Genomic DNA, 17,225 nt, shown 5'->3' on the forward strand with positions numbered 1-17,225 from the left:
ATGGGAGCGAGGCCTTTTCAGAAACAATAATGCGAGGTGGAGTAAGCAGGACCACGTTGTTCTCGCTAGTCGTCGAAACGCCGCATACGATTTTTTTGTGAGGAGTCGGCTTCGTCTCTACTTCGCTTTTCGAATGGCTGGAAAATTCCTTTCGCCAGCAGGAGGTCACAAGGTGGTCGAATTTTGACATGAGGGAAGGCTTCATAGGTCGGGGCTGAAAATGAAAATGATGATGATGAAATGAGATTTCCCCATATGATAGGGAAACCATCCACATCATATGGGGATGATTTGAAAGGAAGGATGTAACGGCTGGATGGTTCAGGTAAGGAACTGTAAACATGCCTAACCCAGGTGAGTGAACAAGTGGAAAACGCCCGTCTCTGCGTGGGAGATTGAATCAATTTTGAGAAAACTGGTTGCTAAGAGGGGGCCGTTGTATTCCAGACAGGATAGGGGCTGCCTTAATTATAGTGGATTGGGCGCGTGATGGTCCGGTAGTTGGCAACGATAAACTCCCTCGGGAAGCCCCAGTTGGTGCCAGCCAGTATTTATAGGATGGATGAGGATCCAATGGCCTGTGTTACCACAGCCCTGACGATGTGGCAGGGTGGCCCAGTGGTTACAGTTCAGAGTACGTATCAGAATTGGAGCAGAGAGGCGCGGGTTCGAACCCCGCTCTGTGCGTCAGTTTCTGGTCAGAATCGGCGAGGAGGCCGGGCTGTTAAAAGCAAAGCAGAATTGGAGCAGTGAGTTGCGAGTTCGAGACCGCAACAAGCTGTGAATGTTCTTCGATGTTAAGAATCGGCGGCAGGCCTACGGCCTAATAAACGTCGAAACCGCTATCAAACCGCTATCATCATATGGGAGAATATGTAATATGCATCCCAAGTCACTTGAGGGTGTCCTAAGATTTTCCAGCTGGGAATAGTGCCGTTACAGATTATGACGACAATTCCCACTTCAATTGTCGCGGTTGCAGATACACGATGGTGGCATACTGTATATGGAATATATTATTGCCTCGTTTATAAGCGACCAACGCCTAACCTCTGCTACTATGATTCATAACATAGGTTATCGAACATAAAGCTTTCAATTGCGCTATCGAACTGCGTCAGAACATTTTGTCGGCGAAAAAACGATGAAACGGGTAATTTTACCAAGTCTTCCCTACAAAGAATATGCAACTATGTATCTACCGACACAAAATCAAAAGAATAATTATACTAGAACTTATTTCGCGTTACCGAGAGGTGTCTGGTTTTGTTCCAGCCCCTTTGGAGAATTATCAAATTTCAAAGGACTTGTCGTTAGGTCCGGAAAAATCTGACGGCGTCCTTCAACGAGTAATGAAATTGAAAGCAGGTATTCTCAATACGAGGCGAGGTAATTCGTAATTGCTCAAGTAGGGCGTAGCTTTCTTGGTTGCATTAGAAGTTAACCGTTCGTGTTGGATTACGTGTTAATGAAGTTATCATTGTTAATCACTAGAATACGAACTAAAAGTTAATTCACTAGAATAAGAACTATAATTAAGTTTATTCCGGACTAGGTGAGGCTGCCAACGTGACATGGCTGCGATCGAAACGTTGTCGATGTGCCAACGTCCATGATCTACGGCTGGGTTAATGAACACAACACACAAGTGTCAAATGCCTGCCAAGAATACCTTGTTAGATAGTTACATGATTAACATTAATCCTAGAAGGATCGATAATTCTATTATAAATAGAGGCATTATTAGTTTTTTTTACTTTCTATGAGAATTTTTGGTTATTCCACAAATTTATAGCGGGCACCATTTAACCTCTCACTTGGTAGCAGCATTAATTTCCACGAAGTACTTCTCTTCCTTCACGACGCATAATGCCTGTTCTACATCAGATACATACTGTGAAATAAAATCCAAATCAAGCCTTAGCGTAATCAAACGTGGCGAGCACAGCGATACCTTCACTACCAAGCACTGGAACGAACTGTCGAGGAAATCACAACTGTCTTCCTCGAACTTCAGTCAACTTTTCTTACGTTAGCCACCTTGCGACGAACGTCAAAGCAAGAATACTTGAGTAAAGGTAAATTTTTTCCTATTCATTAATGCTCTATTTTTTATGACGAAAAATTTTGGTAGTTGGATGAAATGCTAGATTTTTTGACTCGCCAACGAGTCATTTATTTTTTTTATTTATTTATTTATTCTTCGGATAATTTTATTAACCCGCTTTTAAAGTAGGTTTGACAATTTCAATGTAATTTTAACCAGAATTTTGGTTCTAATAAAAATTGAATATCACTGAAATCCTGGACGGCAAAATTCCACACAAAATTCTAGATTTTCCAGGGTATTGATATATATTCATGACACTCAGAAATTTTATTTGTGCTTCATATTTAAATCGAAAGGAAAGTTGAAATTGATCCTAATAAATTTCCATCCGTTCATATAGTATACAATTCAATCAGCTGACAACTTACCATAAAAATAACCAATTAAAAAGCCAATATAACCATCTATTGTAAACTGATTTGAGACAACTTAGGTGAAAATAATAGGCGATCTGTGCTACCAAAAAGCAATTTCTCTTTAGTTTTGAACAATTCTTAATTTTTGAAAGGGTGAAACAGAATGTTTTACAAAGGCGTTCCATCATCTGTGTCTGATCTGTCACTTGAAGTCATTCAAGGGCCGGTTTCAAGGGCCAGTCAAGGGCCGGACCCATCATTTAAAAATAGTGTTCTACACTATTTCACTCAGTATCTTATTTTGTCATACATTGGTTTATACTAAAATCTCGCAACTGATAATCAGCTAAGTATGCTTAACAAAATCTAATCTAATATAAAATATACTCGTATCTATCATAATATATCTCTCATAGTCTCGAACGACCGTTAGGAGGTGGCATGCCGGGCAGCATCTAAATAAATACCTTGGAAGGCGTTCTGTTATTTTTGTAAATTCATTAGATGTTTTTTTTTTTCAGCCGACAGGCGAGAGAAAATTGTGACATTTGATAAAAGATCAACATATAAATCTATTCTAATGGAAAGCTTCGAGTGGATTTCATTAAATAAATACTTTGGAAGGCGTTCCATTATTTTTGTACTATCATTAAAAGTTTTTTCAGCCGACAGGCGAGAGAAAATTGGAACATTTGATAAAAGATCAACATATAAATCTCTTCTAATGGAAAGCTTCGAGTGGATTTCATTCGCTGTCATTATTTAAAGTTCAAGGATTTAAAACATGCTGAAGTGGCAGTTCAGGTATTCGAAATTCAATGAGAAGCCTAATTACAAAACAGCATTGGATCGGACGAACAAGTTTGCAATTAAATGAGCGCTCTAAAAGGGTTATGCAAATTTGAACTACTTAAATGTTTTTTTATATTTTTAGGAAATTTGCCTGACTGTAATGGTTCTTCGATAATATTAATCATTGGACTGGAGCGAAAACTTGGAGGGACCCGATTTGACCTGATACATGCAATTAACGATAATTAAACTCATTAAAAAGGAGCAATTTTAAATTGTCCTTAAAAGAATATACGCAAGGTTCTATTGTCGAGTTTAATTCGCGCAATTGTAAAAATACCTTGCAATAACAAAATTTAAAAAATACAATAAAGTTCTCTTTTCTGCAGCAGTTCAACTTATTTATACAGAGCTATATAATGGATGGCATGGAGAATAGAACCTCGATCGCAGCCTCTTTTTCATGAAACAGTGGTTATGGTAGACCATACAACCGTGATGGATGTAAAAATCCTGTTTAATAAACGATTCCTGCATGAGGTTCTGACCGAATTGTTGCTAGGACTTGGAGAAAGACTTGTGAATGCGACTGTTGTTCCAATGCTACAGCCTCGATGTGTGGCATCCAAGCCACAACAGTTTTGTCCAGCAAAAGCGAGCTGAAATAACGAGGGGAAAAAATCGTGTGCAGCAGATTGCGCTAGAGGTGAATGGGCTTCGCCTGTACAGCAAAATGCACTTGCTTCCTTTGCGTCATGCCTGTACTTCATCTTAAACACAAATGTATGCGAGTTTTGAAACAAATGCGAAATGAATATAAGGTAAAAGTGTGCGCTTGCGTGAAATGCTTTTAAATTTGGAAGAAGACCAAAATGCAATTGATTCAAATGTAGCTATGAAACAAGCATCATAACTGCCAAAAGTAATTGGTGCCAAAACTAATTTGTGACATATTAATTACCTGCCAAAAGTAATTGGTGCCAAAACTAATTTGTGACGAGCTATAAATTATTGGCAAATCGGTTTTTAGTTCGTTGTTAAAATCAACAACTATCGTGTCGGTTATGAATTCGCAACAAAGCAATTTATTGGCGCTGAAGTATGCCTTGAAATTAATGAAAATCTAAATTAGTTAATGAAAATAATTACTACAAAATTATCAGTCACTGCGCTTTCCCTTCTAAACGATGGCATATTTAGTCAATAAATAAGTTAATTTAACTTCAAGTTTATTTGATTGACGTCGAACGATGTTGATAAAAAAATATCACCGAGCAAATTTGGCGCAATTTATTTCCAGTTTCGCCAAATTTGGAGAGATTGCGACTACGATTTCGTCACCATGCCAGAGTTTGACGATGTCAGAGATTTTCTTTTCACGCACTAATTGGTAAATTTCGGCATTTCTTCATTTTGAATCGTTTTTTCATGGCACGAACAACGTACGCTATCTAGAACATCAAACATATTTTGAGTTTCCTCAAAATCATTCCTTTTTTCGAGGTAATTAAAAATACATTTTTCGAAATTATATTCAATAATATTTAGCAATAACGAATTAAATTTGAGGCAAGAATAAAATAATTCGTCAACTAATGTGTTAACAGTATTAATCAAGAGTATAAAAACAGTAAATATCGAGAGTGTAAGCCGTATTAATCGAAACCGAGCTCATTAGATAATAAAAAGCATGTGAAGAGCACTGGCGAAATAAAAAGAAAGCTCTTATTTCTTACCTGAAACAAAATTAATTTAAACAATTGAAATATGTTATATAATTATTTATTGGTAAAAATGCAGTGTCAGTAATAAAAAAACTACTTAAACATAAATTGGCTAAGCACGTTTAGCGGACTTTCATGTATGCTTTGGTCAAAAGGCGGGAATATATCTAATTATACACACCCTGAAATTAGGCCTCCGTAGTTACTGATGTTTTGTTGCTTATACTCTTTAATGTTCGAAAGCATCACAGGCTCCGTGTAAAAGGAATCTTTCGAACGATGATAGAATCATAATAATTTTCAATTTAATTATCTCGTCTCGGCCAGCCAGGCATCACAAGAATCAAACCCTATTTTTACATTAAAAATCATATAAATTATGGACTAAAACGCAGCAGTAAATTAATACTTAGCATCAAATATTTTTTAACCCGTGATTATTCCTGAATTATGAATGTTGAAGGCTATTCTCGAAATAATTTTTAAAATAAATTCATTGTATAACAGGTATGTATGGAAGGGAAACTGAACTGTTGAATTCCGAAACAAAGTTGAAAAAACTCCAACATAAAATCATTTGAATACATAAAAACATCGATTTTAGAAGCGAAATGAGCTTCTCCATCGATCGCCGAGTCAATTCTACACACGTGCAGAGATCTACAGGACGATAACAAGTGTTATTAAACGTCAGCGATCGATTGCGGTTCTGTCAGAAAACATATGTCTGCTCTGTTCCAGGTGCAGCATTCGAAGTATAAGGCAACATGAATAAAAACGTTTTGAATAGCGTCGTTTTGATCGATTCTGTACGCTAAATTAATACCGAACAATTCTTATAGCGCAATTTTGTTTATACTTCTATTCTGGTAATGAAATTTAAACACTTATGTAGCCAACAACATTCATTTTTTGCCGCACCAAATTCATTACATTCATTTTTTCAGTGCACAAGGCAGCAAATTATGCACCAAAATGTTCAATTCATCAATACATGCTATTCCATTAAATTTTAAGCAATGAAATCACACTTATATCAACAGTAAAGATTTCTATCTCATATAACAATAGTTTAATTTAACTTGCAGGGACGCTCTCAATTTTCTTTGCCATAAATACCCAGAAAAAATCAAGTCCCAACGATCGTTAAGAACAACACTCTGTATGGAGCCACGAATTATAGCAGGGATAGCTAACAGGTATGCGTCCTGCGCCCTAATACGTTATCGCTCACAAAATTCTGCATCAAGTCCAGTGCGACACTCGAACATCAGAAAATGGTTTTTGCCTACCGCACTGCAGTGTACATGTCGGCGATATTTCATCTCAACGCGCCCGTAGATATACGTACATTACAGCTGACCTCGGGATGAACATCGGAATAAAATCAAAACTTGACTTCAGATTTTCGCTTAGGTTCAATTTCTCGTGAATTCGAGATCAAATAAAATATGATAACTTGTAAACACGTATGAATCGATTGGAAAATCACTTTTCACCATGCTGATTTCGTGCAATCTTTACGGTGTTTAGTGTCAAATTCAATCCGTGGAAGGTAATTGAACGTTTCTTACGTATATACCTTGCTATCGAACATTACGAATTGCACCTGCGTTGAACCTGTAGGCAGAATCCAATACTATATCTTGGATCACTGTTCCGTCACGTAGTTTCAACTGTGAATTTAAATCTATTTTGGAAAAAATCATTTTAATATAATATCCTTTCCAGGAACAATGGAAATTGATCAAAACTATTTAATATTCTTCACGCGTTGGTCTCTAAATTGTAGTGAGTGTACCTACAGTTTGGAGTACGAATTATTTAGTATTAGTTGGTAGAACCAATTCGTACTTCAGCAGCATGCCGCGAATGTACAAGATGGTCGTACGTGATATTTCATTACAAGTAGTTTGATAACCGTTGCCTAAAATAGTTCATTTTATTAGGAGCCATAGATGAACAAAGTCAAAATGTTCTGTAGGCAGTTCAACAATACACATCACCAAGCAGATCCAAAGAATCAATATCACCTTCGGTGGCAGACAGATCCAAATAGATGATTTATTGTCAGTTTAGATAGAGAATTAATTTGTACGTAACTATGAAAGGCTCGTCATTAATCGACGCCTCACTGCACCTGCTTCTTCAGCTATTAATAACACTCTGGCAGCTCGGTGGCTATTCTGAGACCCAATTAGTTGTAATTTTACAGGGATATCTGGCCTGAATAACAGGGATCAAAGAGGAATCCCTTCACTTCACCAGCCGTGAGAAGTGGCGAGTAACGATTGTTATTCGCTGCAAATTACCTTGGTAAAATATAATTCAAATAGAAACTGATATAGAAATTATTCCGAAATCAAATAATCAGTAATTTGATTAAGCTTCCCTGCTTCAATTAAGTTCACCCGTGAACCTTTATTAAACCTTGTTACATTCATTTACACTGCAGGAATGTTTTTCTATTCACCAACGTAACTCATCTGAATAACAGGCGATGAGAAAGCGAAAAATGTGATTCGCATGAACATAAATACCACCAAAATTTATTGTGAAAATTTCGCTTGACGCATGTAAGCATTAAATTGCTTTAAAAGCTAGGTCACCTATGCAACACTCGCGCAGAGAGTAGCGAAATCAAAGTTTCAGCAATGTAACGATGTTTGTATTTGAAAAAACAAAATAAGAAAGATTAAAGGATCATAGATAAATGTAAATTATGTGATATTCACCGCTTACGACCTTCCCTCTCAATAAGCAAACATGGATCAGCAGATTCAGAAGAAGTAAATGAGAATTGGATATTGATTCGGGAGCGTCAGACAAACAAATGAACGGTAATATCACCGAGGTCAACTTATCCTGTCAAACGAATCCATCATTGAATTCATTGCAAAAACATTGTTCAAATTAATCTATAGATGCTGCCATTGCACCAGCAATGGTGCAATGCACGCTCTATACCGGTTTGTTGGTTATACGTACACTACGATGCACGAAGCATTTCAGTAATAATCAACTAATTTTTCCAATCTGCAGTCATCGTATCAAAACTTTTATACGCACTAGGGCTCAAAAATAAATGCTTAAAGAATAATTGCTCACACTGCAAGTTCTTCAACAAATCTGCACTTGGGGGTGAAATAAAGCCATCACAAGGGGAACTTGCGACACTGATACATTTGGATTTGCTTTCAACGTGATGAACGATCAGTGGCTCTACCATAACTGCATGATCTACGCACTCAATAGTAAAGTTGTACTAATTCCAGCTGGCCAGAGGCTGCGGTGACACTGTGATTCAAGTCCCGGTGGCAAATGACACAATAATTCAAGTCACAGAGACAGAGGTGACGCTGTAATTCTAGTCGCAGTGGCAGAGATGACACAATAATTGAAGTCCCAGTGACAGAGATGACACTCTAATAAACGTTCGTCCTTCAAGTGACAATCACGGTAGTCCACTGGAGAATTTCGCATCAGGGAACTACCGCTTTTATCGTCGGAACGCGTAACTATATACAGTAGGAGCTAGCGAGCCGTCTTGAGCTGCGGAAGGTCTTTCTTAAATTGTTTATCCAAAGGTCCGAGGGGGAAATTAATGGTTAAGGTTACAAGAGATTTCATGCACATTTCGGTTTATATGCAAAAGGTTTTATGCACATTTTGTGTATATTAAGCAATTAGATTAATACTTAATCAAATAATTACTGTTTATAGTATTTTATATGAGGAATTTTTGATTTGACAACTCTGGTGCAAATTGCTCCAAAAATGTTCCTCTAATAACAAATTATGCATCGAAAACTAAAATATTATACCATTCCTTTAGTTGTGATCTGAAATTCAATAAATTATTTAAAATGGTTTGTTCCCAAAAAAAGTTTAGTTTGAAACTTGCAGAAATAATTAAGATAGAAAAGAATTTTAATAATGAAGCTAATCCATCTGCAATTTTTTAAGCTGCCAACGGGCGTAATACATATGAATCCATTTATTTAATATTGCGTTTGATTTAAAACAATGATATTACAGAAGCACCTCCAAGCTTATTTAATATTAAGTAAAAATTTCGATGATTACGTACAAATTCCGTTTGTTGGTGAAAGTTCGTTGACGTTAAGATCCGCTGCTAGTCAACCATATAAGCAACGCTTTCGTGCTAATCATCATCTTCCGTCAACTCTGTTTGCCAATTTTTGTAAATGTATATAATTGGCATAAATATTACTTTCGACTAAGTATTAATTAACAATCTTCTTCAGTGAGGGATGCACGATAGAAGCAGCAGGCTGTGTCCTTTCTCCTCTTGTAAATAAATACATAAAAATAGAGAAAGCTACCAGCCGCCAGCCGGCCTCATTATAAACCGAGCTTTATCATCACTTAATATTGTATTGCAGTCATATAAGCATTGCCTACAGCACTCTGCTCGAAGATCCTCAACGGAATTGATCAGATAGTGGGCAACAGCAACTACTCAAGCATTCGCATACATGTTTTCGCTCTTAATGATACAAGTAAAAATGTATCCCATCAATTTCACTGTACAACATGAATTATATATTAGGTTTATTTTTCCTGCTTTGCTAAATGGCCACGATAAAGAATTATTGTCACTATTACAGTACTGAAGAAATTCTCTGGAAATTCTAAAGTGGCGGAAAGAGTTTCGTCAGGACTGTAACGTGTGTGGCGTCATAAGAGCTTCCGCTCTTCACCGTTAATGCGGCCTGAGGCACCGGCAGCTATCAGCTCCGCTCTATACCGGTTTTGTTGATGGTCGACCTGGGATAAAATGAAGTATAAATTGATAGTATCAGGAAAACTGAAAGAAAATATTGGTTTTCTTAGTTTTAAAATGCACAATAATTCTTTTATCACCATTGTTGTTCTTGAGTATCTTGCATGTATAAGATTACTTTCACTTTTCATTTAGTAGATATGTAATCACATTTACTATTTTGTTTGCTTATTTTCCATGTGATAATTTTTTATTTAATTTTTATGATATTTTGGGCTAGAAATAAAGAAAAAAAATTCACAGCCCCGTTTAAAGGGCTTTATGAATTTATGGTGAAAAACGACAGATTGTATGAATTGAAACCTTCATCAATCTTCCTTTAATAGATTGTGATAAATTCAGCAGATTTGCCTAATGTCGCACGATAAACAAATATTGGGCAAATAGGATAAACAAATTGAGCAATGTATACAACTCATTATATATTTTCTATTTTGATTTGACGTGTATGTCTTAAAGCTATAATTTTTGTCTTGTTTACAATAAAAAAATCACATATGTAGCATGGTAATTTTTTTATTGACGAAGTTTTTTATAAATACCAGTGCAGAGAACAAAGAGTTATGTGAAGTGGAAGATTGAACCCTAATTATAGATATATTTTGTTCTGCACGGCACACGGACCGGGGCGAGGGTTGCGCAAGTGTTTCGCAACGAGAGTTTATATGTTGCAAGTGTGTTCACCTCGCACATTGAGCTGCACACTACCGCGCAGGTAAGACCTACTTGCTGCAGTCCTCAGACGCTTACAACTGATCGTGTCCGAGCTTGTTGTTTGTCTTACTATTGAATAACTGACAGTAAACTGATTCCCGATTGCTTCATTATGTTTGTTTGCCGAAAATTTTTTGTATTGGAAATATAGTAGATTCTGTTTCGAATTACCTCAGTAGATTCGAGTGTCTTATTTAGTTTGATTTCTTCAAGCTATATTGTATAATATAAATGGTTAATCACTATGTGAAAGTTGGTGAAAGTTTGTTCGTACTAGACGCACTAGATAATTTCACAAAATTATTTTATTACCTCATAACTGGTTTATGAGGTAATATATATTATAGATATTACTGGTTTAGCATAGGTGTTGTTTGTTCTAGCATAGACGTAATCAGTCTTGGCATATGTCCTCTGTTTTAGTATAGACGTCATCTGTTTTTATCCTCTCGTGTCTTTTTTAGCCGTTTGTAACGTGCCCTCGAAGTTTGATCTGAACGAGACGTCACGATAATCTCTTCGTGGAATAATAATAATAATAATAATAACGATTTGATCTCCATATAATATTTTCAAATTTTTACCTCAGCTGACCAAGATTCTTTGCTTTTTATTTTTCAGGTCACCTCTTGCAAATAAAAATAACTAAGATGCTGATGATCAAGATCTCCCTGCTGTTGATCGCTGCGGCGGTCTGCCTCGCTGCGCCAGATCCACAAGACAGCGGTAGCTATGACTTGCGTTTTTTTTTAATTGTGACTGTATTCTATGCTTTGCCTTGATTGAAAAAGTATTTTTATAATTTAAAAGTGTACTTTTCGATTGTAACTTTCAAATTATTAGCTGTAATTTGATTGTTTATTCCAAATTAACTTAAAGTATTCAAATTTTCAAGACGACGTCGCTTTAACAGGATCCACGTTGATTTTTCAAACGATTTATCATCCATTATTGGAAGTTTTTTCTTGCATATAATGTCATGCTCATTCATCAGAAAATTTAAAGGTAGCGTTAAAAATTAAATCAAATGCCGTTCACGTGGGTCGATAGCATTAACCCTTTCTTTGCATAAAACACCCAAAAATGTTAAAAATGACTTTGCTTATCGAACCGTGAATATTTAGAATGATTCATCACCAATATTACTTCTATTATTGTTCTCAGTATTCATTTAATGACGTACGCGTGATGGACGTCTATTTTCTTACAAAAAACTATGTGCTGCAATTGTCCCGCTTTTACAGCGTTACTGAGAGAACCTTGCAATAGCCTTATTTAATAGCCACTTTCACACCTGGTAGCAATTATTCTGCCAGCAAATAGCGGCCTCATCATCATAATTAGGATATGGCGTCATTAATTGCAAGGACTGAAATTTAATGCAATTTGCGGTTGTTCCACTGTGCGTAGGTTGCGCTATTCGCTCTGTTCGGTCCCAGGCAAAGTAATATTGGATACCTTTATAGTGAGTTGTTCATATTCACTGGCACTAAAAAGATAATTTATTTTTTCTTCGCGCTACAACAGGCATATTGTATCAGATTAATCTGTTGCGGAAGACAGAAGTTTAAACCCATGACTTACTTAAACCATTCTATTCTATTCTAATAACTGCATAATATGTGTTGTTTACAGTATATATTTTGGGAAAGTCGGTTTGGTATAAAAGTGGAAGCAGCCAAAAAGTTACATGCGCTTAGTGGTGCGGAGTGGCGGATTTTTTTTACGATATGCCGACATTTAAAATTATATTTCAACCTTCTCTGGATTTGTTACTAACTTTACCAAATTGCAGATGTTGATCGTCGGGAAACCGTCGTCTTGAACTGCGACGACCAGGCTGCTGTAGCCGAGGCTATCAGGAACAAAGTCACTTACAGGTTTGTATATTCTACATGAAATTATGAAAAAATTTTCGTTGCACAAACGTTAGCACAAATGTTCAAGGGCTTTAATTTTCCCGGGCCGAGATTTCTATTTATGCTATACGCTGCTCATTTACGGATCCGGATTTGATAGTTGTAACTATTGAGTTTTTTCCATTAACTGATGGAATACACACGATTATTATTTACCGATCCATTTATCATTTACGTATCTATTTACCTATTTACCGGTACACAAGTATTTCTCTATATCGATCAGTACGTTTACTGTTTTACCCTTTGATCTGCATGGATGCTAGTTTTAGAGTCTAATGTAAATGCATTGACGTGGGCTGCTTGAAAAACGAATAGAACTAACGTTACATTTTATTATATAAATTTACAATTGAAACTTGTACCCAACTTGGGTAGTTGAAACTCTTAATTAAGGCTTATAGTTGCCTAAAGCTGCATATGTTAACTTATCATACAATAATGAATGACAATAAATGTTTTATTTTTGTTCTCAGATGCGCGAAATCAACTCCGGAAGTTCGCCAGGGGAGCGGGGGGCGGCCCTCCAGGTGCCCTCCTGGCCAGATCTTCAACAGCGAACTCGGCTTCTGCGTGAAGGACCCAAATTCTTCTGGATAAAGCAGCGAAATTCCGTTTACATTCCTGTATTAGATTAGTTTTTTTTTTTTGTTAATTATTAGCGAGAAATTCTAGGCACATTTTATCTAGGATCATTTTTGTTTAAGCTGTTTTTATATACATGGATTATGTTTCAACTTCCTAAAAATTTAAATTAGAATAGAAAAATTTAGTTTATATAAAATTGCGAACTACGAGTTGTAACCTAAAAATCACACAAATTCATTAAACTTTTGGCATTAAAATATCATTTATTTGCGTAAATGACCTTTAATTTTATCGTTCGTTAGTTGAATGGACTGATATCGATATGAGAAATGAAAGTTTACAATTTAATTACTCTACAATATAAGTTTGCTCACTTCAGCTTTTCTGCTGCAAAAACTCTGTGCAAAACAGATATCGTTCTTTTTTTACATAAAGTTGCTGTTCTGTTAAAATGTTTACAATGCAAACGAGTTACCCCAGCTTATTCATGAAAAATATCATAGTTAAGAACTACAGATTCCATAATGCTATTATAATGTATTCTCGTACTTCTAGCACGTATTGGAATTCATTCAAGTAATTTAGAATGATTCAGATTGTTACAGATTTGATGAGAGTATTCGAGGATTAATGTATTGCAGAATTTCTCTACACTATTCCTGAATTAATGTAATAACATTCGAGAATAATTCGTGCGTTTCCACCATTAAGGCGGATATCCCAGAGAAATTTGAGCGTTTTGTAGAATTATTGCCAACATTCTAGCATATTTCGAAGGCTTTACAGAATCGATGCAGAATATTGTCGATGCTATTTATTGTGGCTATATATGACGGAGGTCGGTCTTCCGGCTTCATCGTTCGACGTCACTTTTAGGGCCCACGCCGCTTAAAATCACTAGACAAGAATTTTTAAGCTCGGGCAACAGATTTTGATGCGGAAATTTCCTGAATCATGTAGAAGCCAAGTATGAAAAAAGTGAACCGCAAAAAAAAAAAAAAAAAGAATTGAACCAAAAATATTGATGCACTCGTTTGAATTAATTGAGTGCGTCTGATGAATTCTCTTTCTACGATATCATCGTAAGGTTAGAAAAGTACACGTTATATTATCATTATAGGTTATATTATTCTATATAGTTATATTATTCTGATAGTGGCTCGAGTAACGGTGTAGAAAAAATTCGTTGTTGTGAATTTTGTTTAAAGTTGAAAAATGTTTAAGCACGTGAATTTCCGCATTCGTTTTTGTGCATATTCTAAAATTCTAACATCATGTAAACGTAAATTGTATTATTATTTTAAAAACTCATAGGACATAGGACATCCTGGTTGTATTTACAAACACCATTTGTCTTCAGATGAAAAAAAAAAGAGTCGATAGTAAGTTTTTTAGCTCGTTCTGGGCAGGTTTGATGAAAAAATGTCTTAACATGTATATATTAAAATTAGTATATATAACATTTATACAGGTTACTTAACTAATTTAAGTCTGTTGAGAATGATTTCCAGACGAAAATACAAAAATCCGAGTGCACAAAACAATGCTAGAGACTTCAAAGTTGATAAAATTTTTTTATTTTAGTTTTCGGCGATAAATTCAACACCAGATGACCAACAAGCTAGACTTGATTGATCAGTATATCTCTAACAAAATTTTTAAACGTTCTAAACAGGGATGTATATTTTTACGTGCTATTTCACCGGGTTCGAAGAGCGTCAAACAGCTCGCGTATTTGCCATCGAGTGAAGACTTGAAAGTCTTAGCAAGTTTATCAAAGTTTCAAGAAGTCTTAGGAAGTTGTCAGCTTTTGTTGCAGCTTTTAAGGCTTCAGGAAGGAGTTTTGTTCTCGGGCTTGTTACCTTCGATGCTTCTGTTCTGGGCATCTTTGCCTGCTTTTAATGAGATTAATCTTCTAATTTTATGTGCCACTAGATCTTTCATTATTATTTTCAATCAATAACATGCAAATTCATATCATCAAGGTGAATAAATGGGCATTACAATCAAATAAATATTCCATAATATAGACTATTCAAAAACAATAATTGACCTAAATGGTATTTAATTGGAAAATGCAAAGTTTAGAACTAAATTGTTTCGTCATGAAATCATGGGAGCGAAATATTAAAAGATTCATCCTTTATTAATTGTTGAGAATAATTTAACTTCAGACTATTTTATAAAGGAGAATCGTAATAAACCCGGAAACTGCTTCATATGATCGGCGACTTTCGAACTTTCTTGGGATGAGAAAGTTCTTGGGATATGAGTCATCATCAGAGTGATGGTCGCGGCCTTGGCTGACGTATAGCTGTCATTACCGACACTGAGATGAAATATCGCTCCAGTTCCCTGATAAATTCACTCATACTTCCGCATATCTCGCTGAAGATACGCCATATTTAGTTCGCTTCCATGACATGATGCCAATGTACACAAGTTCTTTGATATCGAACAAGAGTTTTCCAAAAAATAACAAGTCAATACTCTTAGTTAAGAACATCGTACTATTATTCCTTTCCACGACAAATTAGAAAAATATTTCAGACACCTCCAGGCAATGTTGACGATAAATTCCCCTTTCCGTTTGACCTGCCTACTCATGAGAAGGAGCTTTTCACAATGCAGCAGCTGCGTTACTTCAAAACGCCTACAAGTATTGGTGCATTTAAAATCCATTCACTAACTTTTCAGAGAAAATACAAAATCTAAAAGATTTCGTCATTTCTTCCGATGCTGGCTCAAGGTTCACTAACTATTCTAATGAACGATATTACGCTACGCTTTTACGCTAAGCATTCCATTCCATTGGAATTTCATTCATTCGTTCCATTGTTACGCTAAAGCGTAACAATTACGCTAAAGCGTAACAATAGAACTTTGAAAGACACTTTTAGAAGTTTTAAATAAAATGACGCTATGCACTTGACTAATTGTTTCTTATTCTTTTTGCTTTGTATATATTTTACATTTGTTAGGAACGTTAGTTATAAGAATTTTCATGGATGGAAAAGATATGGAAAGGTTTTTGACCTTATCTTAGTACAATCAATGGCATACAACCGAAGTCACAGCCACCTTCGATTTGGATTACGTATATGTACGTAATATGTAATCATTACTCAATTTTAATTTACAATTAAGCTTTCTGTCATCGTCATCGACGTTTATGTTCGATCTTGAGTGCTAAACAGGGGTTAACGAGAGAAAAGTGGGGGTTAATTACATAGTTTTTTCATAGACTTATATATCAAAGAATCGTTGAAGTTTTATGGTTGTGTCCCGATCTCATTTTGATGATAGAAAAATGTAATTTCGTTGTTAATTCAGGAACGAAATTCAGTCGTCCTACATAGCCTGTCATATCGTTTAATGGCCGACTAGCCACCTAAAAATTGTGTCAAAAGGTTACAGAAAAACATTTTCTTACTATATAGTGTAAGAAAGTCCTATAACTGGATAAATTCATCCAAGTTCTGCGAAGGGATCGCCAAAATTTTTGTTCAAAGCTTATTTTATTAAAACAATATCGAACACTTTTGTTGAAAGCAAAACATATAGGCAGGAAAAGGGATCGAGATAAATAGGATATATAATTCTGTTTACGCGTAGCATTATTATTACTGAATAAACTTGAATTAAATTGTACGACGCAAAACATTAATTCTTCAAGTGCTCATTCGACGAGTAAACTTGGTGCGTTGGTCAAAAAATTTGAGTTTTCATGAATTATTCCCAGCAATTAATTGAATTAATTCACATCTGTGTTAGGCTGCATGAGACACGCGACCCTATTAATTACGACCTAAGCGAGGTTAGCCACCTCGGTCTCCACCTGATCAATTAACGTCCAGTCATTCCGTTAAAATCCAACAATTGTTAATCGTTGATAAGCACGAGGGGCTGATTAATGTAATGACCGCATGCTACAGCTTATCTAATTGACAGCTCATGCGTGGCTGCTCCGGCATCGACCACATGCGGCGTGTTAAAAATTAAATGAAACGATTGTCGGCAGCACTGCTAACGATTTTTTGAAATATGGTTCTCATAGATAAGGTTAGTATTCGTTATTAAATTGCATTTTGTTGCTATTTAGTCTGTAATTCTAGTTTTTTCATCATGGAGTTTCAGTGGTGAAATTTTAATATTAATTCTGCTCAGCAGCATAGCTTAAGTCGTAGTCGGTTCTTGCTATGCCGATTCTTTCAG

The sequence above is a fragment of the Hyalella azteca genome, unplaced genomic scaffold (genome assembly GCF_000764305.2).
Source record: "Hyalella azteca isolate HAZT.00-mixed unplaced genomic scaffold, Hazt_2.0.2 contig4947, whole genome shotgun sequence".
In the NCBI taxonomy this organism is placed as follows: domain Eukaryota; kingdom Metazoa; phylum Arthropoda; class Malacostraca; order Amphipoda; family Hyalellidae; genus Hyalella; species Hyalella azteca.